The 23,361-nt window shown below is 40.5% G+C and overlaps 1 pseudogene; it reads left to right on the forward strand.

Annotated features, from left to right (window-relative positions):
- The first annotated feature begins 16,203 nt into the window (after positions 1-16,203).
- LOC147417132 (small heat shock protein, chloroplastic-like) lies at positions 16,204-16,714 on the forward strand (annotated as a pseudogene).
- Positions 16,715-23,361: the final 6,647 nt, after the last annotated feature.

Here is a 23,361-nt window from a genome sequence, read left to right on the forward strand (position 1 = left end):
GGGCACTCCCAGATTGTAAATACAAAGCCATTTTACCCCTTGAACTCTATTTTAGGTTTAACCTATGGTAGCCTTAGTATATAAGGTATCTTGGTCATTTTGTATAGAGAACTTTTATCATAATCTAAGTTTTAAGCTGCTGTTGACAATGTGTGAGAGGGGAAGAGAGAGAGCTTGAGCTTCATCTTGGAGCTACTCCTGCTCATTCTTCACATTAGAGAATCGACAATACCATCATGCTAGGCTCCACGAGAGCTACACGACAATGCCAAGCATTCCTCACAGAATGGAGCGAACTTGCTCGCACATCTACGAGCTATTTGTGGTCGTAAGTATATCTAATGATGTTAGTTTTTTGCATGCAAGTAGTCATTAGAATCATGGAAACATAAGCTATGCATAGGTACTCACAGATTTTAGTTTTGGGCATTTCAGAATTCTGCTCTATCTTTATACGTATTTTTCACAGATGGGTTTAGAGTGAGGGGTTGAGTGTAGAGGCTTTGGGACAGGTGTATCCTAGTGAGGGGATGGTGTTCCTTAAGTTTTGTATGATTTTGGCATGGTTTGATGGGTTTCCTTCCGTTGTGTGTATATGGGTACGTGGTGTAGTTGGGAGCAGTGAGATTCTAGATTGTGGTTTAGTTGGCCTTTCATAGTGTTGTATGTGTAGGATGGTCTCAGCCTGATAAGATAAAGAGATTGCCTCCGTGCGCCTATCATGTCATCTGTGTCCTCAATTGACATTATGTTGATCTAGGTTGTGTTGCATGCACTTTATAGGTGGTGTGATTTGCTCCCGCAACATTGGCGCCATTGCCTGGGGACATAAGGACTTAGGTAAGTATTCCTACTAGCACTCGTGTGATGGTTGCTTGATTTAGTTTTGGCTAAAGAAAGAATCTTTCTTAAGTAGATCCGGAAGAGGTTATTCCAAAATCAAGTGGATAGCTAGGAAGCATGTGTCTTGCCGAGGGTATGCAACTAGGCAGATTTAGTTAGGATTTTTAGTATTAGTTGTAGATTAGAGTAGTTGTTGGTGGCTGAGTGACTTGTGAGGTGCTAAAAGTGTTTGCTAGTATGTGTGTGGCAGTGAAGCGTTTTTCTACCATAGATGCAAAATCCCATATAATGTGTAGGAGTAGCTTTAGGTAAATGATTAGATTCTAGAGTTATTCATCACTAATTTATTTGTTGAAGTGCTTGTTTGCATTTGGAATCACAAAAAAGTCTACTTTTGAAGGTAAAAATGCAATAAACAAGCTTTCGTGGATAATATTTCATGACTGATTGATGTTGAGCATATAAGAGGGCATGTGCAAGGGTTATGTGAGGAAAATATGAAATTCTGTAAACTTGGACATCATACACGTATGATGTCTCAAGGGGCATCTTGAGACCAAATTTGAAAAATTTGACTGCACTAGAGTGTGGGGTTTTACCCTAGGTACACATTGAGAGTAAAGTTTTGAGCAACTCTTGACACCCAAAAGACAAAAGACGGAGTGTCAAAAACAGGAAAAAGAGAAACTTGTGATTATGTGAGGTCCCCACCCCGATACCATAACCTTTTGGCAACAAGAGGGCACCTGACAGGTCGCTAGGCCCTATTCGATCGAGAAAACATAGTCAATATAGACAAGATTCTAATGGACAGACTCTCGTCACTGAGTAACTTGAGTCCGAATCATTAAAAAGGATTCCTAGCCCTGTCTCGTAGGAAAAGCGACGTGAACTGTTACAATACTATGACGTTCCTAATTCTCACCTTCCGAGAGAGAGAAACCCCAATTTCCTTTTTCCCCATACTTTTAGATGCACGTACAGTTGGAATTCTCAACTCTTGGCACAATGAGTCTCTAATTCACTCTTTTACAAGAGGGAAAGGAGAGTTTCTCGACTAATCGAGACCACCCATCCTTGACTAGCAACCTGAGGGAGTCCCCACTTTCCACCCCTACACTCACACTTTGTTCTAATTGTTTTCTAATTACTACCACATGATTGTTCATACACAAAGTTCCTTTTTTGGGTTTCCATCACAAGTTCATTAAGACAGCCCTTCAACCAATTTCAAATCGGCACCAAGAAAATCCTTCTAGAAGAAAAACAACATACGATCCTTCTTCATTAAAATATCCCAACCCCAAGAGTTCACTCCTCTTGGCGAGAGTTTATTGCTCTCGGTGTCTTTAGTTGCCCATACAACTAAATTGTCCTGCAATCTGGGCACCAACCCGCAGTGACTAACTTGCAATCTGGGCAACAACCCGCAAGTACCATCTTGCATTCTTGGCACTAACCCGCAAGATGTGTGCAACCATATGAACTGCTTTAGCGTTCACTCCGCTAAGCTCTCTTCCTTGGATATCAAAAGGGAGTTTTGACTATATCAGTATAGGATTTTGAATGAAGAAGGTTCGAGAGTTCTTCTACTAGGCAAAAATTTCTTTCCTACAAGCATACAGATTAATTTCCAAATAATCTTTCACTCTTCAAACAAAATTATACAAAACATATGCCGTAGTTTGTGATGGTTTTATGATCCATAGAGATTGTTTTCCCTTTTTCTACTCTATCGTCTATGCAATGAATGCAAATACTTAAAAATTAATTCCAACCTTCTCTAATGTAGGACCATTGCCTAGAGAGTTTGGTGGCACATCCTCCAAGGAAATTATTTTTCCTTTATTAGCTTCTCGGCTAGTGCCATCCTCATCATTGTGAGTCTCACTAACACAGATCCTTTTTGGGTCCATCTTGTCTCTAACTAACTTGAAAATGTGTAAGAACTAATTGTGCAAAAACCAATTTGATAATAAGGTTGATGGGATGTTAATTTCCTCTATTCTTACACTTCTATTCCAATGATTTATGCTTATGGTAGGCAATAAATTTTATGTAAGGTCTAATAGACAATACTCATTCACACTATCCATTTATGCACTAATCTCATGATTAATCACTTATATATACTTGCAAGAACAATCCATCATTTTAGTTGGACAATTCTTGAATATGCTTAGCTAGTTCATGAAAATATTTAGGTTACATTGATGAAGAATTTGTGCATCCAACACAATCAATTAAGTGATCGAGCGGTGAGACCTGCATTACTTTGTAGAGAATTACCATAAAATAGATGTAATGATTGTTGATTTCCAATTGAGGATAGGTAAATAAGAGTATAGCATTTGATATTAGAGTAGCAATTGGAAAGGATTCCAATTGAGAGAAGATATTGATAATAGCTTGATTAAACAATAGATTTACATTACCCAATGTGATTTGGAGGTATTGATCTCTCAAAGATTTGATGTAGAAACCACCAGGTTAATTGCCACAGCAGCAGAGCTCCCTTCTCCAAGTGTGTTCAAGTGTTTAAAATTGAGTGTGAATGGAATTTATATAGGGGTTTGGAGGTTGCTTGAGGTCCAAGGCATGCCCATAAATCCCTTGCTCGCCCCCTCTTGCCAAATGAAGGATTAGAGGTGTCACAAGCCTCTCACTTACCACTAGAGGCGTCCCCTTTTCCCAATTGAGTGATACACCTCATGTACTTACCCATGCTTAGGGTATACCATAAGAGATGGGCTATGGCCATGGGTCATTTATGGTCATACATACACATACCCATACATACACATGCACATACATGCTGATGCACATGCATACATATGCATACCTTAGGCTTAAGATTTAATTTATTAACATTAGGATGAAATTTAATTGTCTAAGTGAGCTTGGCTTGTCAGAATTCAATTTTGAAACTTGCTATTAAAAGACGAGCTTGAGGATGACAGACTAAGGGGTCAGATGCACACCTGCTATATTCAATAGTTTTCGAGATAGACAACTACTTTTATGGAAATTCAAGGCGGGATAGATTTAGACGAGACGGTCGTGTCTAGGTGGGTGTAAGCACCTCAAAACTTTCTATTTTTGGATAAACTGATAAACAATTAAAAATTTTGTTTTTGAAAATCTTACAATAATATATTTAACATTGGCTCATCAAAGCTGGAAAAACTGTTGGAATTAGGGTTGCAGAGAAACACACACAGCTTGGAGAAGACGAAGGAAGCTCAAGGCACACAATAGAGAGTGTGTTACTTAGTGTGCAATGGAAAGATTGATAGCCCTAGAGAGATGGGCGTATATACAATGCTCGGGGGAAAAAACCTCCTAAAGAGGGAAAAAATGCCCCGGCGGTCCTAGTGTGTTCACACACATCACTACCACATGTATATGGTAACAAATCCCCCCTGGAGTGATGCGGTGAACGAGAGCTGGCACATGAGTAAAGGGAAGTGCCATGCCCTGAGGACAGGATCATTCCACAAAGGGGAGTAAGCCCAAAGCTTTGCGGAAAGCTTCAAGCTTCTCATGAGACAATGCCTTTGTGAAAAGATCTGCAAGGTTTCCTGTTTTGGAACATAAGCCAAGCTGATCTCTCCTGCTGAGAGCCTCTCCCTGACATAGTGGTAATGCACCTCAATGTGCTTTGTGCGAGCATGAAAAACTGGGTTCCTCGCAACTGCCAATGCGATCTGACTGTCAATGTAGATAGTGTTGGCAATGTCCTGTCCAACACCCAAATCAGCCATAAGGCGTCTGAGCCATACACACTCAACCGTAGCTGTGAAGACTGCCCTGTACTCAGCCTCACAACTCGAAGTGGCCACAGTAGGTTGCTTCTTGCTCAACCATGATATACATGAACTGCCAAGCATGAAACAAAAACCACTTGTGGACACTCGCGTGTCAAAACAACCAGCCCAATCTGAGTCCGAAAACGCATGTAAGTCTGGCGGCAATGATCCCCCCTTGGGATAAAACAAGCCAAGATGTAAAGTGCCACTAAGGTAGCGGAAAATCCTCTTGACAGCCTGCCAATGCTTAGACCCTGGGCTATGCATAAATCTGCTGACCTGTGAGACTGCAAACTGAATATCTGGCCTCGTGCTGCATACATAAATGAGGTAGCCAACAGCAGTTTGGTAAAGAGTGACATCAGCAGGATCACAAGCATCATGTAGACTCAACTTCAAACTTGTTTTCATGGGAGTGGCAATAGGTTTGCAATCCTCAAGTCCAAACTTACATAGCAATGTCTCTATGTAACTTTTCTGACACAAGGCAATACCACCATCACACTGCTTAAACTGTATACCCAAATAATGATGCAACAGCCCCAAATCTTTCATCTTGAAAGTAGCATTCAAATCAGCCTTAAATTCATAAATATGTCTCTCATTTGGTCCAGTGATCAGCAAATCATCAACATAAAGAACCACAATGAGAAGTACATCACCCTCTCGCTTACATACAATGTGCTTTCTGTTGGACTGTTACGAAAGCGTTGTTTGACCAAATGAGTGTCAGATTTCTCATACCAAGCACGAGGAGATTGCTTCAACCCATACAAAGCCTTGTTACGTTTGCACACTTTGTCCTATTGTCCTTTTATGACAAAACCGCGAGGCTGTGTTACATAAACTTCCTCAAATATGTCACCATTCAAGAAAGCAGTAACAATGTCTGATTGATGTACATCCCAACCAAAATGAGCTACCGATGCACATAGAAAACGCACAGTAGTCATACGACAAGTGGGAGCAAAAGTCTCTTCATAATCTATGCCTTTTTGCTGTGCATAACCCTTTGCAACAAGTCGAGCCTTATGGCGATCGATCTCACCATCCGGCTTGCGTTTCAACTTGTAAACCCACTTGTACCAATGGCCTTTTTGCAGGAGGCAAATATACCATGTGTCACTATAAGTGCATCATTCTGATTGTCCATGGCGCCACAATCATCAGATCATGTGTCATTTTTTTAATGCATCATACTTTTTGCATGGCAGCCATCCAATTTTCTGAATTCTGTGCTTCATCAAAAGACAGAGGCTCCTCAACATCATGTAAGCTAGACACAACCAAAGCATAACAATCTGATGCATAAGATGCATGGCGAGAGCCTGAACGAGTACGACTAGACAAAGGTGCATCCAATTTACTGTCACGCAAAGTGTGCACCAACCATTTTGGCATACCTCTAGCCTGCTCATTTTCAGCCCTTTCCTCATCAAGTACATCATGTACATCTGCATTAGTAATAGGCTGATCTAAAACATTTTCAGAAACCCCCATAGGTTGTACATTTGCCTCATTGGAACTTACATTCGTATTTCCACGATTGAAAAGAGGCAACAAAGTGTCATAAATGTCTTGTGAGCTTACATTACTGTCTCTAGTACATGATAGCAAGGGCTGAACAGAATCTTCCACAAACACTACATCCCGTGAAACCAGAATACGTTTTGTTTGCGGATGATACAACCTGTAACCTTTGATTTCAACACTATAACCAACAAAAATACATTTGACAGCCTTATCATCCAATTTTCTGCGCTGCACTTGTGGCACCAAAGCATATGCAAAACAACCAAAAACACGCATGTGCTCAATAGAAGGTTTTCTATCATGCCATGCTTCATATGGAGTAATAGACTGCAAAGCTTTCGTAGGACACCTGTTAAGTACATAAGTGGCACACATAATGGCCTCAAGCCAAAAAGAATGCGGCAAAGCTTGACTTTTGACCATACATCGTGCCATTTCCGTCAGTGACCTGTTTTTCCTCTCAGCAACACCATTTTGCTGAGGTGTATAAGGCACTGTACATTGGCGTTTTATCCCACGACTAGCCAGAAATGCATTAAATTCATGAGACATATACTCCCCCCCTCGATCAGAACGGAGGGTGCCCATAGTACATTTCGAGACATTTTCAGCCATAGCCAGAAAAGGTTTGAAGCACATAAAAACTTCGGACTTCGCTTTAAGCGGAAATACCCATGCATGCCTGGAGTAATCATCAATGAAAGTCACGAAGTAGAGGTAATTGCCCAAGGACGGAGTTTGCATGGTCCCACAAACATCACTATGCACAAGCTGCAACCTTCTTGTGCCCACAAACATCACTATGCACAAGTTGCAACCAGCATTATGCATATTGCTGTTGCCAGACGAAGTGCTGCCAGCAGAAGCATTAGGAACAGAATTTTTGCCACTCGTAGTAGAACCATAAGAAGTGGCTGCATTGCTGTTACCACCCTTTCTTTGAGAAGCAATAAAATCCTGTTCAACTGCACTGCCTAGTCCTGTTTTTTCTAGAAAGTGACTCTTGCAACAGCAATGTGCATAATGCATCAAACTTGACAACTTCAGGATTTCCTTGGGTCATCAGTCTCCAATTACTAGCAAAAGTCTGGTAGGAATTTGGTAAGGCATCAAGAACAGTCTGCACAAGGGAACTGTCTGAAATGACTTCACCTGCAGAAATAAGCTGCTCATTGATATCCTTGACACTAGCAAGGAAAGTGTCCATATCATCTTCCTCATGCATAATATTTGACTCCAGCTCTTTACGAAGCAAAGCAATTTTAGCCTCATTGCGGCTTGTATAAAGACCTGCTAGAATATCCCAAGCCTGTTTTGAAGATTTTGCTGAACGGATGTGAGGAACAATGGTGCGCTTCACAGACAACGCAATCAATGCATGAGCCTGCGCATCCTTAACATCCCAACGAGCTTGTTCTGCCATAGGCAAAACAACTCTAACAGCTGCAATCCTTGCAGCAAGACCTGCAACATCCTCAACATCGCCTACATCCTCAGAACCAGGACGTACATCAATGCCCTGCACAATGTTCTAGACACCTTTTGACACAAGAACATGTTGCATCATATAAGCCCACATAGGGTAGTTGTCTCCATCCAACCTGTCCTCAACAACAAACATCTTGAACACATCTGTGTTGTTGTTGTCAGTCATGGTAAATGCTGCACCTGATGTGAAAACTGCCCAAAAATAGGAGAAACGGAGCGGGAACAACCTGTGCTATATAGCAAAAACCGTAGAAGACTATAAGGCACCTGTTATGTAGAAAACGACACTGATAGAAATTCTGCACAAATAAGAAATTGTGCACAAAAAATAGCCTGTGCAGTACTGCCTGTAGTGGAAACGGAGGCCGAAATGAGCCCAAATCAAAATTCTGAGCAGACCAAGCTCTTTGAGTTTTCCCAAAATTTTTGTCGACCTGCGAACGCTCGCCAAAGCTCACTGAAATCGGAGAAAGTGAACAGGTGTGTGCTGGAGTAGCTGGCGACTAAGCGGGGAGGACATGACCTGATCTGATACCAATTGTTGGAATTAGGGTTGCATAGAAACACACACAGGTTGGAGAAGACGAAGGAAGCTCAAGGCACACAATAGAGAGTGTGTTACTTAGTGTGCAATGGAAAGATTGATAGCCCTAGAGGGATGGGCGTATATACAATGCTCGGGGGAAAAAACCTCCTAAAGAGGGAAAAAATGCCCGGGCGGTCCTAGTGTGTTCACACACATCACTACCACATGTATATGGTAACAAAAACTGCCAAAAATAGTAACTTTTTGTTTATGACCAAAATGGCCTGATATGTATTCCATTACATGGGAATCCCCTTTCCAAGGGTGGTAGAGACCTTACAGATTCTGAGCACTTTTTTTGCATGAAAATTGGTAGAAGTGCTTGAAAACTAGTGCTAGAGACTTGGGGATGCCTGTGAATGAATTTTGTCCAAAAATTCATCAGCAGTCATACGCGTATGATAAACTTTTGACATTATACCCATCTTTTTCATGTTGTGTTGAGCACATACACCAAATTTCGTTTCATTTGGGCTTATAGATTGAGATTTAAGGGGATTTTACTGTTTCAGGGGATTCCCTTGTCAAAAAGTGATGATTTTGTGTATCTTTGATGTCCAAAAATTGTTGTGAGTACATATTCTTGTTGTACACACCAAGGGGCACCTTTGGTAGAAACATAACTGAATTCTGACCACCTAGACATCTTACGCGTATGATGTCTTAGAGGCTAGATCTAAGGTCAAAAGTTACAACTGAGTACACCGTTGTGATCTACAACATGTAGGAAGCATATATGCCAAATTTCATCAAATTTGAAGCATTTTTGGGCTTGCAAAGGCCATAAGATGCATCTAGGCAAGTGATTGCTTGAATTGATCACAACTTGCACGAAAAATGTTCAAATAGAATTTTGAAACTTGCTGTGAGTTGCTAGTATGAAGAGGAACCTTTGGAGTGAAATTTGCTTCATCTGACCAGCTAGATATTATACACGTATAATGTCTAAAGGAAACTTTTAGAGACCAAAATTGAGATCTGAGCATACCAGGGTGTTAAGCACCACAAGACAAGCTCACAGACCAAATTTTGTCAAAATCTTAGCACATAGACATTATACGCGTATAATGTCTCATGCCAAGATCTGGAAGTCAAATTTCACTTTTGACCACATAAGAGGGTTGGAAATGATGTTTTGAGCATGTTTACAAAATTTCATGTCATTCTGAGCCAAAAGACATTATACGGTTTGCAATATAACTAGGGATTCGTTTAAGAAACCATACGTGAGTTACTGGACACGCGAGTTTGATGTATCCCATCCGATATCTACGAACTCGAGAGTCAGTAAACTCGACTCCGCAATGCTTGCAAAATCTGGAAGACTCTCCTTCGTCATTGACAGATCGGCAGTTTCCGCAAGCACAGACTCCACTTTTTGTAGGCCCAAATATTCTTTCGCAAGATGACCCATCTCTCTCTAGTTTGTGAGTCTTATAGTGCGATGTGTAAGGTTAATCGACTTGTCCAATGACATCTCCATTAGGTAACTCCCTTTCGGCCCAACTGCGAATCTGTTCGGGACCAGATCTTGGTCAAAACAAACATTTGGGCATACCTCAATGTCCTAGAGCATAAAAGAAGTCCTTAGTTAAAAATTTCATTGCATTTGGAGCTCATTTGAGCTTGTAAAGGCCAGAAGACAGATCTGGATAGATTCATGCTTGTATTGATCATAACTTGCCCAAAAGATTTCCAAATTGAATTCTGAAAGTTGTTGAGAGTTGCTTGAGTGATAAGGAATCATTGGGATAAAAGTCACCTCATTCTTCCACAAAAGACATTTTACACGTAGAATGTCTCAAATGTCAAAATAAAGGTCATAATCACAAACTGAGACTTGCAGCGGGTAGAAGACATCAAGGGGAGTCTACAATTTAAGTTTGGAGCAAATCTGAGTCAGAAGACATTATTCACGTAAAGTCTCCAGGCATAGGCTAAGTAAAAAAAATAAGATTTTGGCCATAGCTTGAGCTTTCGGTATCTCCAGGCATAGGCTGAGTAAAAAAGAAAATATTTTGGCCATATCTTGAGCTTCCGATATCGGATTCAAAAACTTTTTTTTAAAAATCAAAACGAAGCTTTAGAGTAGCTCCACAACTTTCTATGTAAACCCTAAGTAATAGCACCCGAAAAAACGTCGTTTAAGGCCTCAAAATTCATCCGAAAGTTAGGGGTGTCTACAACTGACAATTTGAGAGAATTGTGAGAAAATGGTCAAGGTTTTGGACATAGTTTCAACCTTTCCTTGACCAAAGCACTGAATTCAGTGGACTAAGTCTACTTACATCAAGATAGAGCACTTAAGCCTAGAAATAATGTACACTTTAGATTCAAACTCAACTCTTACACGAGCTTTGAGATCCCAACAATAGAGGAGCATCCGCCCTCAATGGATCTTCCAAAATTGCAGTGGATAAAGACCAATTTTGTTGAGAGATTTTGGATGATAGGCATTGATAGTGAAGGATTGTATAGACATATCTACAAGAATGATGTCAACCTTTATAGGTGCTCAGAGCCATACCCAAAAGAGCTGACATGTTACAAGATCTTATATGTCTATACATACGGAGTCGACTATCAATGGAACTCTATAGTTGTTGACAAGTATGGACAAGAATACAGAGTTGTAGAAATCACAAAGCAACACACTGCATTAAAAATGGGTGGACATTGGTCAATGAAGGACCACAGATACCCCCATCAAACACTAAAATTCCTACAAGAATTCCAAAAAGGGAGCCACCTAGATTCCCTTCTAGAGCGATAACGAGATATCAAGTGATCACAGAGATGGCAGACATGCTTTCTCAAGGACCAATTTCCAGAAGAATGAATAATCCCTTTGAAGAAGAACCTAGGAATAGTAGAAGACATGAAGCAAGAGAAGGACTGGGAGAGTCTATGGTTAGACTTGTAGACAATCGGCATATTTCTTTTTTACCCATTTCTGGATCTGGGATGGTCTAACTCCTATCAGTGGAAGTCTATAGTTGTTGACAAGTATGGATGAGAATATAGAGCTGTAGAAAGCACAAACCAACGCACTGCATTAAAAATGTGTGGAGATTTGGTCAATGAAGGACCACAGATTACCCCACCGAACACAAGAATTCCTACACAAATTCCAAAAAGGGAGCCATCTGGATTCCCTTCTAGAGCAATAACAAGAGATGAAGTGATCACAAAGATGGGAGGCATGCTTTCTCAAGGACCAATTTCCAAAAGAACAACTAATCCCTTCGAAGAAGAACCTAAGCATAGTAGAAGACCTGAAGCAATAATGAGAGATGAAGTGATCACAAAGATGACAGACATGCTTTCTCAAGGAAAATTTCTAGAAGAATGACTAATCCCTTTGAAGAAGAACCTAGGCATAGTAGGAGACCTGAAGCGAGAGAAGCATTGGTAGAGTCTATGGTTAGACTTGTAGACAATCGGCGAGTTAGACCATCCTAGATCCAGAAATGGGTAAACAAGAAATATGTCGGAGATAAAGATCTGAGAGATCACGTAGCGACTTTTAGAAGAGTAATTAGAGCAGAGGAAGTTTTAAATTTTGCGACACAGTTTGGGGGATTTGGATTGACTTTGGAAGAGGACGTAGGTACATGGTTCGACTCAGTGGAAAGACAGGATTTTGAGACTCTAGATGAGCTGTTTGAGGAATTCATCGAAGAATTCTTGCAGAAAGGCATAGCTCACAATACGGTCTCAAAAATCCACAGATTCAAACCAAAAGAGGGTGAATCAGTATGCAAAGCGGCATTATGGCTCAAGAGATATGTAGAGTTCTGTCAAGAGTGGAACTTCCTACGCAAGCACAGTTAATGTTGATCTTTATCTAGGGAATTAGACATGCGGATCTTTGGAAGGATCTACCTATGGTAAGGAGCAAGACGCTAAATAAATTGATCAAAGAAGCTCTTTATCTGGTGGATAACTGTGAGAAATATAAAGAAAAGGATTATAATAGTCAAGAGGATGACAGAGCCTCTCAGCACAATGATTCACATATGAGTGAGTCCATTGCAAAACAAGTAACACCTATTGATCAAGAAAATTTTATCAACAAAATGTTCGGTTTGTTTTGAATGTTCCATGTGCCATGTGGTTACCATCAATCCATGGAGGGTCACATACTTATATGACACAATCTGGTCTTACCTTGCTGCATTGTTCTTTATGGATCATAGCTATTTCAATTTCATTGGAGGTAGGAAATTGTATCTATAAAAATATTGTTCACATTTATTCAAGCACAAATTCTAATTGCATTGTGTCGTGCTGCATTGAAACTCAAAAACAAATGAAGAATTGAAGGATGCAGGAGCCAAGCTTGAGGTGAAATAAAAAATGAAGGCAAGGGATCTTTGAAGCTCTAGACCAAATTCTAGAAGCAGAGTAGACACAAATGAATGATCTCTCTCTCTCTCTCTCTCTCTCTCTCTCTCTCTCTCTCTCTCTCTCTCTCTCTCAAGTTTTGTGCCTTGGTGATAGGCTTTTGATGGAACTCACCCTCTAAACTCTTGAGGACTAGTAATAAACAAGCTTGAGGCCAAGTCCAACAATAATTCTCACATTATAACTTTCCACCACATCATTAGATTCTATAATGAAGGCACACCAATATACCTAGTTAAGTGTAGTTATTGGCAGGCTGGCAATCCCCCTGCATGAGACACATGGGGATCCCCCACCTCCAATCACACTAGCTAACTAGTATTTGGAGTTTCTCAGCAAAAAAATGCTTGGAGGGAAAAATGGCATACTACAATGTCTCAAAGTTCTTCTAACTCTCTCTCTCTCTCTCTCTCTCTCTCTCTCTCTCTCTCTCTCTCTCTCTCTCTCTCTCTCTCTCTCTCTCTCTCTCTCTCTCTCTCTCGAGATAGAGTCGTCTGTGTAACCCTGCGAGCGACAAAGTGCCCTGCGAGAATGTTCGTACATGTGACAACCTGGTTCGGCCCCTCGAAGAGGTTTAGCTAATTTCGATCTGTCGGCCTGGTTTGCTGCGTGAGATTCACCATCGCCTGACAGTCTGATTTCGGCCTGGTTCACTGCTTGAGATTCACCCGAGCGACTTCAAACAATTTCAAGAAGGTTGGCATTCCTAAGGTCTTGTCTCTGCACTGCGACCTCAAGAAGGCCGGATTTTTCAAGAAGTTCGGTCTTTACTACTCTGACCTAAGCAGCTCATTGCATTCATGGCTACCCGGGCTGCGTCTCGAAGTAAGCTTAGTTTTGCCGGAGTCGTGGAAACACCTCCGAAGGTAGAAAACATCACCCGCCTTCAAACGGAAGTCGAAAGCCTCCGCAAGGAGAATGACGAGTTGAAACAAAGGCTTGCAGCTTTCGAGGCTCGACTAGCCACAATAGAGAATCGCAAGGAGGAGGAGCTAAAACAGATCAAAATCAAACTCACAAAGGCAAAAGAAGAAGTAGAGACGACCGTCACAAAGGAGGTCAAAACTCAAGTTCAAGAGGTAATCTCTCGCAGGGTCGAAGATTGTGTGGCTTTCACACTACGTGAACGGCAATGACAGGAGGATATCGCCCTCAACGTTCGCATTGGTGGGCTTCCAAGCGATTGGAAAGGGGAGGGGGATCCCAAGTTTAGCGAGTCATTTGCCCGCATCCAATCCGCAATCCCTATGGTACAGTGTGATCCAACAACAATCACTTCTCTTGCACACGAGAATCGCACCAATCATGCAATCTACACTTTCAAAACCAAGAGGGACCGGATCAAATTTCTTGAGCAATCAAGACTTCTAAAGGACACCAAAGTGTGGTTTGCAGAAGATCTTACACCCGCTCAACTCAAGCAAAATAAGGCAGAACTACAGAAGATGCGAGAAGCGCGCATAGCAGGAAAATGGGCAGTCTACCAAGGAGGTAGAGCCATTATTCAAGAGTTTTGAACTCCCAAACCGGTTCCCTCCTCACCTCCTTCTGCATAGATTTTGTTCATCTTGTCTTATCTTAACTTTCTTTTTGGACCCTCAGTCCTCCTTAACTAAGATGTATCCCACAATCCCCTCACATTTGTAATGTTTTGTTTTTGGTCCCATAGGTCATATCTGACCTCCGTGGACGATAATACAATCTCTCTCTCTCTCTCTCTCTCTCTCTCTTCCCCCACCCCAATATATGAACCTACACCTTGAGTCAAGATCTTAATGGAGGTTATGGGCATGGAAAGGGTTGTAGAGTACATGATAAAGTTGTGTCAAAACCCCTTACATCGACTTCCTACAATTGCATGGGAAGCAAGCAAAAAGTTGAAAAGGCACATAAAAGCAAGATCTTGAGCATGAGATGGATGCAAGAAGTAAAGAAGTGGTTTCAGAGATGGGATGCATTACACCAAGTGAACGAAGCAATGTAATTCCGTTTGGGAGGAATCTGTTGGGCCGTGCTTCATACATTACACCACACATATCACCCTTGACTACAAAACTATGTTCTTTGCCAAAAGCGGAAATCGTACTTACCCTTATATGCTTGAGTCTATTTTCTTGTCGGTGCTATGTGCACTATCACATCCATTTGGCTTAGCTCCCACTTAGGCAATGAAGAAGAGTCAAATTGACTCTGCAAATTATGCTCATTTCAAGTTTGAGAGTCTGTGTACCACACACGATTAGAATGCTCAACTTTTGCTCACATCTGATTTCTTACATCCAAACTTGCTTCCCTCCCCATGACTTAGACCGACACAGTTTCCTCTCCCAACCATAGTGTGGGCTCTCAATTATGACTCTTATCACCACAATGATGGATTATCGAGAATCACTTATCAGTTCCATATAGAGTGTATCACATGTTTCTATGGAACATATTTGACCCCGTGAATACGACCCTAGGAAGACAATAATAAACCTATCTATCTATCTCTCACATAATTGGCCTACAATGGCGATTGGCTTTTCAAGGTACCAAGCAATTGAGACCTCTTCCCTTCACTCTCTACAACTCTCGTCCCTCACCAAGCATGACACATGTGTCTTTCGATTGAAACTTGAAGCTTGGAGTAAACACAATGCACAAGATGATGGGTTGGGGGGTTCACTATGCATAGATTGTGTTTATCACAGGCGTTCAAGGACTATTTTTAAAACTTCTTATCTGTGAATTTTTTACAAATGAAATACACCCTTTTTCTAATAAATCTATATTTTTTTTTCTCGAATCCATTTATGATACCCTTTAACATGTGAAAATGTGAGAAAAATTAAAATTTAATAACTCCTACTACACTCACGTGATATTCACATAATTATTAAGTGACCCCCTGAGGATGACGACCCCAATGCTCTGCTTTAACATGCTACCCAATAGTACCAGAGAGGGAATCAACTGTTGGATACTGGTAGCAATAATTGCATCTCTCTCTCTCTCTCTCTCCTCTCTCTCTCTCTCTCTCTCTCTCTCTCTCTCTCTCTCTCTCAATGTTTCCCCATTGTCATCATATACATGATGTTCTCTCCATCCCCACTAAATTTCTTAGGGGTGGACCTTTAAGAAACTACTCTAACGTGCGTTCAAAGGGTATTAAAAAAAATCCCTTTACTTACATGCTTAAGGTAGTAAAATGACCCCTTTTTCTTCCAAAACTTACGAGTTTTCTCTAAAATCAATTAAAAAACCCCTTTTGTTATTATGATCTTGCTAAAATTTTAAATTTTTTTGCAATTAAAAAACCCATTCATTTGAACTCACGTGGTAACTTACACTGTCTAGGAGGTGAACCCCCTGAGCTAAATTGTTCTCCCAAAATCTCAACTCATCTCTGTACCACTTTCCCTGTCTTTTAACATGGATGCTCACATGGTTGCACACAAGGTCATTTCTGAGCTTCCATTAAAGATTTGCTCTTCCTTTGGTCAGGAGTTTGTGATCACTGCTTGATATTTTGCCTCCAACAAGGGTCATCTTGAAATGAGTCTTGAAAGAGCAATAGCTAATAAGCAACCACAAGGTGGCAGGGAGAGAGAAATTGCCAACTGAGGATGGATAACGAACTTTGTTCCAAGACTCTTTTTTCCCCTGTTCAACGTTACTGCCTCTTTCATGCACCACACATCCCTCATGCAGATGATGGGCATGGTGACGTTTTCTTCTCATCGCTTGATGTGCCCACTTCATCCACTAGTGTGAAAGGCGCATGCCATGGGGTGTGATGGAGGATGACAAGTGCTTTAAATTTAGAATGGACCTGATTGGCATGAGTAAGAAAGATGTGAAGATAATGTTGGAAGATTGTGATTCGTGGTGAGAGCCGAGTATGAATCCAAGAAGGATGACGAGGTGTGTACCACATAAGGCCCTTAAGTTAGAAAAAAATGTCGATGTTAATGGAATCAAGGCAAAAATTAAGGACAATTTCTTGAAAATTCAAGCTTCAAAAGTGGAGGGTTCCAAGGAGAAATATGAAGTACAGATTGAGTGAGGTAGTTTGTGTGGTAGGTTTGAGAGACCTTATTGGCTAGTGGCAATCATAACCACAATAGAGGAGTAGTATCCTGCATGTGTTGGGGAATGTGTGAGGTTAGAAGTTTTAGAGTCAGTAACTTGTAAATCTAACGTAAGGTTTCAAATTAGCTCTCTCTCTCTCTCTCTCTCTCTCTCTCTCTCTCTCTCCACATGATTGAGCCTAGAAAAAATGTCTATGGTCTTTTAACTTTATGCCTTTCAATCCTCTAAGATTTTGGGAAGTGTGATTGGTCACCTAGTTCCATGATTGCATGTATGCAATGACTTATGTCCACTTAATCAATTTATGGTTAGTCATTTTGAAATGAAAGAGTGGTTTGTGAAAAAAAAAATGTTAGATCCTTTTGAAACAAATTATGACTAGAACTTGTACCAGCACGTTTTCATATCTAAGAAATTCACAAAAGTTTCATTATTTTCATGCCATCTAACACTGTACAATAACTTATGTCTTTACCCATGTTTCCTACTGTGACCCCCCCCCCCCCCCTATGTGTGTGTGTGTTCGCTCGGAATAGTTGCTTGCTCAAAAAGAGTCTCTCGTCTCATGGTAAGACTCCATGTATAGTGCATAGGAAGGAAAAGAAACACACTTTTATCACAAGAAACTTATGTTAAATGGAAGAGATTTCACATGCAAACACATTGGCATGTGCTGAATAACAATGCAATATTGTATGAGAGAGACACGAGGAATTGAAAAAATAGTAGAGTCACGTTGAGCTTCTTTAAAAAATGCTTACTTTCATACCAAAACCTAGGTTTATATTTACAAAAGTTTTCTTTTATACCTTAGCCAAGGTTTGAAGACTGGATTCCTAGCTATTTGGGCTCAATTCAAAGATTAAAAACTTCATACAATTACGAACTTGGAGGCCCTCAACCCCTTTAGACTCATTGGCAAAAATAAAAAAATATTACAATGGCTTTGGACTTTGCGGGATTTCTTAGTAAATACAAAGGGGTTTAATACAATCAATTGACTTTAAGAATGAGTAATATCTCTTTTGATGCTCTTTTTCTGGCTCTTGTTAGCTGAGCAACTAACATTCCCACCCTCCTTGCCTTGTGTCGTTCGCGACACAGCTACTTAGGGTGCTAAGTAGTGGTCGGGCTTCCTTGTTGCAATCCTTTGTGCATGCTGCTTGAGACCTTACTGGTACCTGAGGTGGAGTTCTTTGTCTTCAATTGACATAATCTACATGTTTATTTTGTTTCTTTGCTCAAATTGTGGAGTAACTGACAAATCTTGCCCACAGGTGGTGATGACAGGTCCAAAGATCTTGGATCTATAAGTGAAGAAGCGTGTGTAGAATGCTTCTTCAAATGTCTGCATATAGTAGGATGGTAGAAACATCATCCTTTCATAGAATCCATGGAGAAATTCCTTTGAAGGTTGGCCAGATAAATCATAGCATAAGCCCTTGGCGCCTTCAAGGAATGACATCCATGCTACATCTATTTTCTTTGCGTGGTGAAAGGTTTGCAAGCAGGTTAGGAGCATTTTAGCAATCTTTACCAAAATGAAGCATGCTAACTCCGGAATCCCTTGAAATAGATGAATGGTTGAGGATAATTTTTCCACCATATATGTTTCTATGGGTTGGTTATTTTGGGGTGGTCAAAACCTGCAGTAGTTAAGCCAAGTGGGCCTCTTTTGTTGGATGATAGAATGTTGCTGCCAGCTTTTGACTCTTAGTAACGGGTACTGCACAGGATCTTGTTTGATATGTAATGGTGAATTTTTATACAAAATAAGATACCTTGGGTGTTGGTTTATCCAGATCTCCCACCATTTTGGATGTATCAGTGTTGGGTAGGCTTGTAAGTCCTTGAGTAGTCTTTCTTTGATTTGGAGTACTTCAAAATTTATGAGCAGGAAGGGGAGAGCTTGCCGATGCCATGCCTCATTGATAGTGGACGGTGTGCGGAGGTTGACATTGATGGAGTGAAATATCCCCTCTTCCCATTTCATGGCTTCTTTCTAGATTGTCTCGGTCTCCGCTTCCGCTTGCTTCTTTAATGCCTTTTTTTCCTCAACAGTCAAGCTTTTCGGTAGAGTTGAGGGTCCCGCTTCATCATGAGAAAAATCCAGCTCTAGGATACTGGCCTCCTCGATGGTAGCTACTTCAAAAGCCATAAATTGCAGGGTGTCTTTATCTCCCATTGCAAAATCTATTGTTTCTTCCCCCAGTGTGGTTTTGCATGTGTCGTGGAAGCCTCTTGTGCTTTGCTCAATTCCGCTTTAAGTTGGTCAATGTCTTTTCGATATAGTTCCTCTTACTGCATAAACCGGATGTAGAGTTCTCTTCTTTGCATTTTCTCTAGCTTTAGCTCCATCTCAAGGTCTTAACCTTATGTTCCATTACTTTATATGCCTCATCTATGCCTTGTAGCATGGAGACTGTAGGGTTGTCTTTGAGCTAATTTAGCAATGTATTTTTCTCTTGGAATCAAGCTTCTGACTATGCCAAATGAGATTTTGCAATATTTAGCTGAATCTATAGTCGGCTTATTGTGAAATTTCACTCTTGTAAAGCAGAGATGGCCTCTTTGAACTGATGTTCTTGCTATTAATTCCTTGTTTGGAGAGCTTCCAAGTCTGGTGTGAAATTTGTAGTTAATTCAACCATTTCCTTGTCTTTGAATTTCATGCTTCTTTGTATGATTCATTACAAATGTTGGCCATGTTGATCCTTCTATTTGCGTGCCACAACCATTGATACACATTGTGGAGTTGTTGGCGGCGGCGAGCGTAGATCTTGTCTCTCATTCTGTTCACCACATCATGTGCATACTAGGCGTATTCATCTATGTCTTCCATAATCTCCAATCTTCTTGAGCTGCTCGCTTGAAGTTGATCCGTTGACGTGTCATGAGATTCGGTTGTGATTGGGTCATCTAGTTGGTTTGCTTGTGTGCTTGAAGTCTCTGTTGGGATGGTTGGTTCATCCACTTCCTCATTTGTAGCTTCTCTGGGTGTTTTGGATTCTTTTCCTATATTGCTAGCAATGGGAATTGTCTCCTCTAGTTGTTGTTGCCCTCTTAGAGGAGTGAAATGTGGAGCCCCTTCATCAGTGTTTGCTTGTTCTCTTGGTGAGTACTCCCTAGGTGATATATTCTCTTTTTCTTGTGCCTTGGACTGCTCTCGTTGACATTCTTCTTGTTGATAGAGATGATCTAAGCCCGCCATAGGATCGTCCTTCATGGTCGTACATGGGTTATTTGGTTTGAATTTTGACCCTCTTAGGAGATGGGTTCCATTTCTCCTCAAAGTCCCCTCTAAGTCCTCTCTCAAGCTCAAAAGACATTATCTCTCTTCCCACTCTCTTGTTGCTTTTTGGGCTGGTTCCTTTACTGCTATTATAGGTCTTGGCTGCTTTATAGGTTTTGCATCATCTACTTTATCTTTTCCTTTTTCTCTCTGTTGGGAGGCGTTGTAGCAACGATCTAATCATAACCCACACAAAATTATCAATCCGTGGATCGGCAACCCGGCTAGGGCTTTGAGGCACGAGCATCACATGATGCATCAAATAAAGGATTCAAGAGAATACGTCACCAATGCAAGTAGAGATTAGCCATGGCAAGAATAATCCTAATCATACTCTAATCACTAATCAATCAACTCCTACACACATCAACCCCACCAAAGTCCGACTTGACAATCTTATGGAGTGACAAGAACACAGTGAACACAAGCATCCATGATCAAAGCACACACTAATTGCATTGAAGTTGGCTTTCCAAATCATCACATGCCAACCGAGGTACTCTAATCACATCACACAAAAGTGGCATTGAGCTCAAGGCTCTTAAACCTTCACACACTTAAGCACACAATTAGGCACAAACTCTAATGACATGACCAAGAGTTCACACACACTACACTAATAAAGAGAATTAGAGAAGTCATTAACTAATTGAAATACTTATGGAAGAAGAGAGTTAAGATCAAAGCAAGAAGTAATTACCTCTCTCAAATCTAGAATTATGAGAGTATAAAACTACTTCATGACATAATGAAATGTAGAGAAGATACGACTAATGAGTAAAATAGGGATTAGATTAATCAAAGCTTCTCTAATTACAATGGATTAGCACTAGCCTCTTAAGCACGGGCATTAATCTCAAGGCTAGGCCATCCATAGAGTGAACACTCAAGAGAGAGAGAGAGCTCTCAAAAGTGGATCCTCAAGAGTGGATACTCAAGAATGAAGCCTCCTTGCATAAAGGATTTCACCACAATCCCTTCTAATATGGGTTTAAGTTTGAGCCCTCTAGCTAGCATATACAACTTTGGAACTCCCAATGAGCCCAAGACTTATAAAAAGTGAGTTGGAAATATTATGCACAACCATAGCATATCTTCGCTTGATGCATATTCGGTGTAGCCTGTGTTAGCCGCCGCTGCTAACATTCCCCCATTAGGAAATTTTGGAGGTCATTTGGAGGGCCTTCTAAGAAAAATAGAATTTTGACTTTCTCTCTCTAGAAAATAGGTGTGGTAAAAGAAATTGTAAACTTGGAATAACCATTCAAAAAGTGTACTTACAAGTAGATTCTTGCCACATCGCCATAATGTCCGTGATGATTGAAGAATAAATCATTTTCAATTGCATTTAATGAACGTCATAGAATTGGAGGGAGTTTCTTGTACGTGGAATGTATGACTAAAGAGAAAAAGACGCCGTCCTTCCAAACATGCTCTCTCCTTACTCTCTCACTGTTTGTGCATTGAACTCAAAGAAATCCTCCCTTTCTTTCATTGTTGCATACATGGATTCTTCTTCCACCCCCACAAATGTCCTCCTTAAAAGACCCCTCTATCATCTACATATTGACATGGATCCCCAATATAAGCCACTATGTAAGCAAGGCAAAACTAACATCAAAGTGACACCAATCATGACAGAGAGATGCAAAGCAGAGGGAGCAAAACACTTAGATATTTGGACAAAAGGCTCACTCTATCCATTGAAACCCATGACCAATGCTTTCCTTGCATTTTCAAATCCCACTAACCTGTTGACCTTTGCAGGTAATGGAGAGAAAGGATTGCTTGGCTATTGTAAAGCTCTAAACAGTCTATCAGAAAATTATAAAGACATCGTGAAGCACCAAGCAGATGAGATTGAGAGACTTTCTAACTTGCATTATGAGGACCAAAAGACTATAATAATATGCAGTGCACACAAGAATCCCAGGTCTCGCGAACAAAGGTAAGGACATTACAAAACAAAGAGACAATGTTAGGCACTCGTGTGCAAAAGAAGAAACTACAGAATCTTCAAACGTTGAAGGTAGGCTCTGGCGGCCTTAAGAAAAGAATCCAAGCATTGATGTGAATATTGTAAACTGTCTAATTAATTTAAACTAATCTCAGTTTTTGCTTATGTTAGTTATGATTTCTTTGTAGAGATCCTACATATCCAGACAAAGAAAACATAGAGCCGAAGGCCAATGTAGGAAAGCAATTAAAGCCTTTGATAACTAGTGGCCTTGCAAAGGATATAATGCATGAAAACAAGTTTAAGGTTTTGCAATGGGATGTTGTTGACAGATTCATTTCAAAGAATGCAGTGTCTCCCAAGAAAATACAGGGTACATTGGACTCCCTTGGCGTTAGTAAAAGAAGTTCCTCAGCTATTCAACAATCTATCTCTTCCATGTTTGTGAAGAAGGGAATAAAGTCTAAGATTTTACCAACAGTTGCAAGTGTTTGGAGGGAAATACTCCAACTCAATAATGAACAAACCGGCTCTATTGGACGTCCATTTCATATTCAAGATATTTATAGCTCACAGGGAACTACTGTCACTTATGATGAGTACAACAATATCTTCATAAACTTGACTTTGTTGAAAAATAGAATGGTAGAGTTCTACAAATCACATTTGAAGAGACAGGTGGCATTGTACATTTTGTTTTGAAGCTAGATGAGTGTGAAATTCTTAAAGAGAAGAAGCTAGAGCAAGTTACAATCACATTAATGAATAGGGATCTTTCCAAATGTCCCATTGATGATCCTTCATACTTCACTGTTCAATAAAAACAAACATATGGTAGCTTGGTGCATTTCAGGTAATCCACTTATTTCCAAATTTGCAGCTCTAGCAAGCCCTCTATTGTACCTAAATTTTAGATTTATTTTTTGCATCTCATAAGGATTAATCTTGCAGGTAAAGAAAGAAGACCATGACATTTTATTTTGGGTGTTCCATCAAACCCCTATTCCAGATATCATTGATAGGCAAATGAATGGAGGAGAGGTACTGGCTATAGATGGGAGATGAGACTTTCAAGTTCTATGGCATCTTGCAGGTGACCTCAAAACACTGAAGTGTCTGTATAATTGTGGAATGGGTGCCATGGCAAAGTCTCCATGCTTGTATTTCATGGAGCCTGCGAAGGTGATGGACCCAAAGTGGTGGAGAAAGGCTCCTACTCGTCACAATATAAACTCTAATTTCGGACTAGTTCTGGATATACCACTTGCTAACGTCCATATTTGTACAATGCATGGTCTTTGCCAAAGTGTAGAGAAGTTGGTATGTCTGTACATTGGGTTTGCTTGGAAAATCAAAAAGTCAACTGAACGAC

Source organism: Adiantum capillus-veneris, unplaced genomic scaffold (genome assembly GCF_014529385.1).
Source record: "Adiantum capillus-veneris isolate H3 unplaced genomic scaffold, ASM1452938v2 Hic_scaffold_325, whole genome shotgun sequence".
Classification (NCBI taxonomy): domain Eukaryota; kingdom Viridiplantae; phylum Streptophyta; class Polypodiopsida; order Polypodiales; family Pteridaceae; genus Adiantum; species Adiantum capillus-veneris.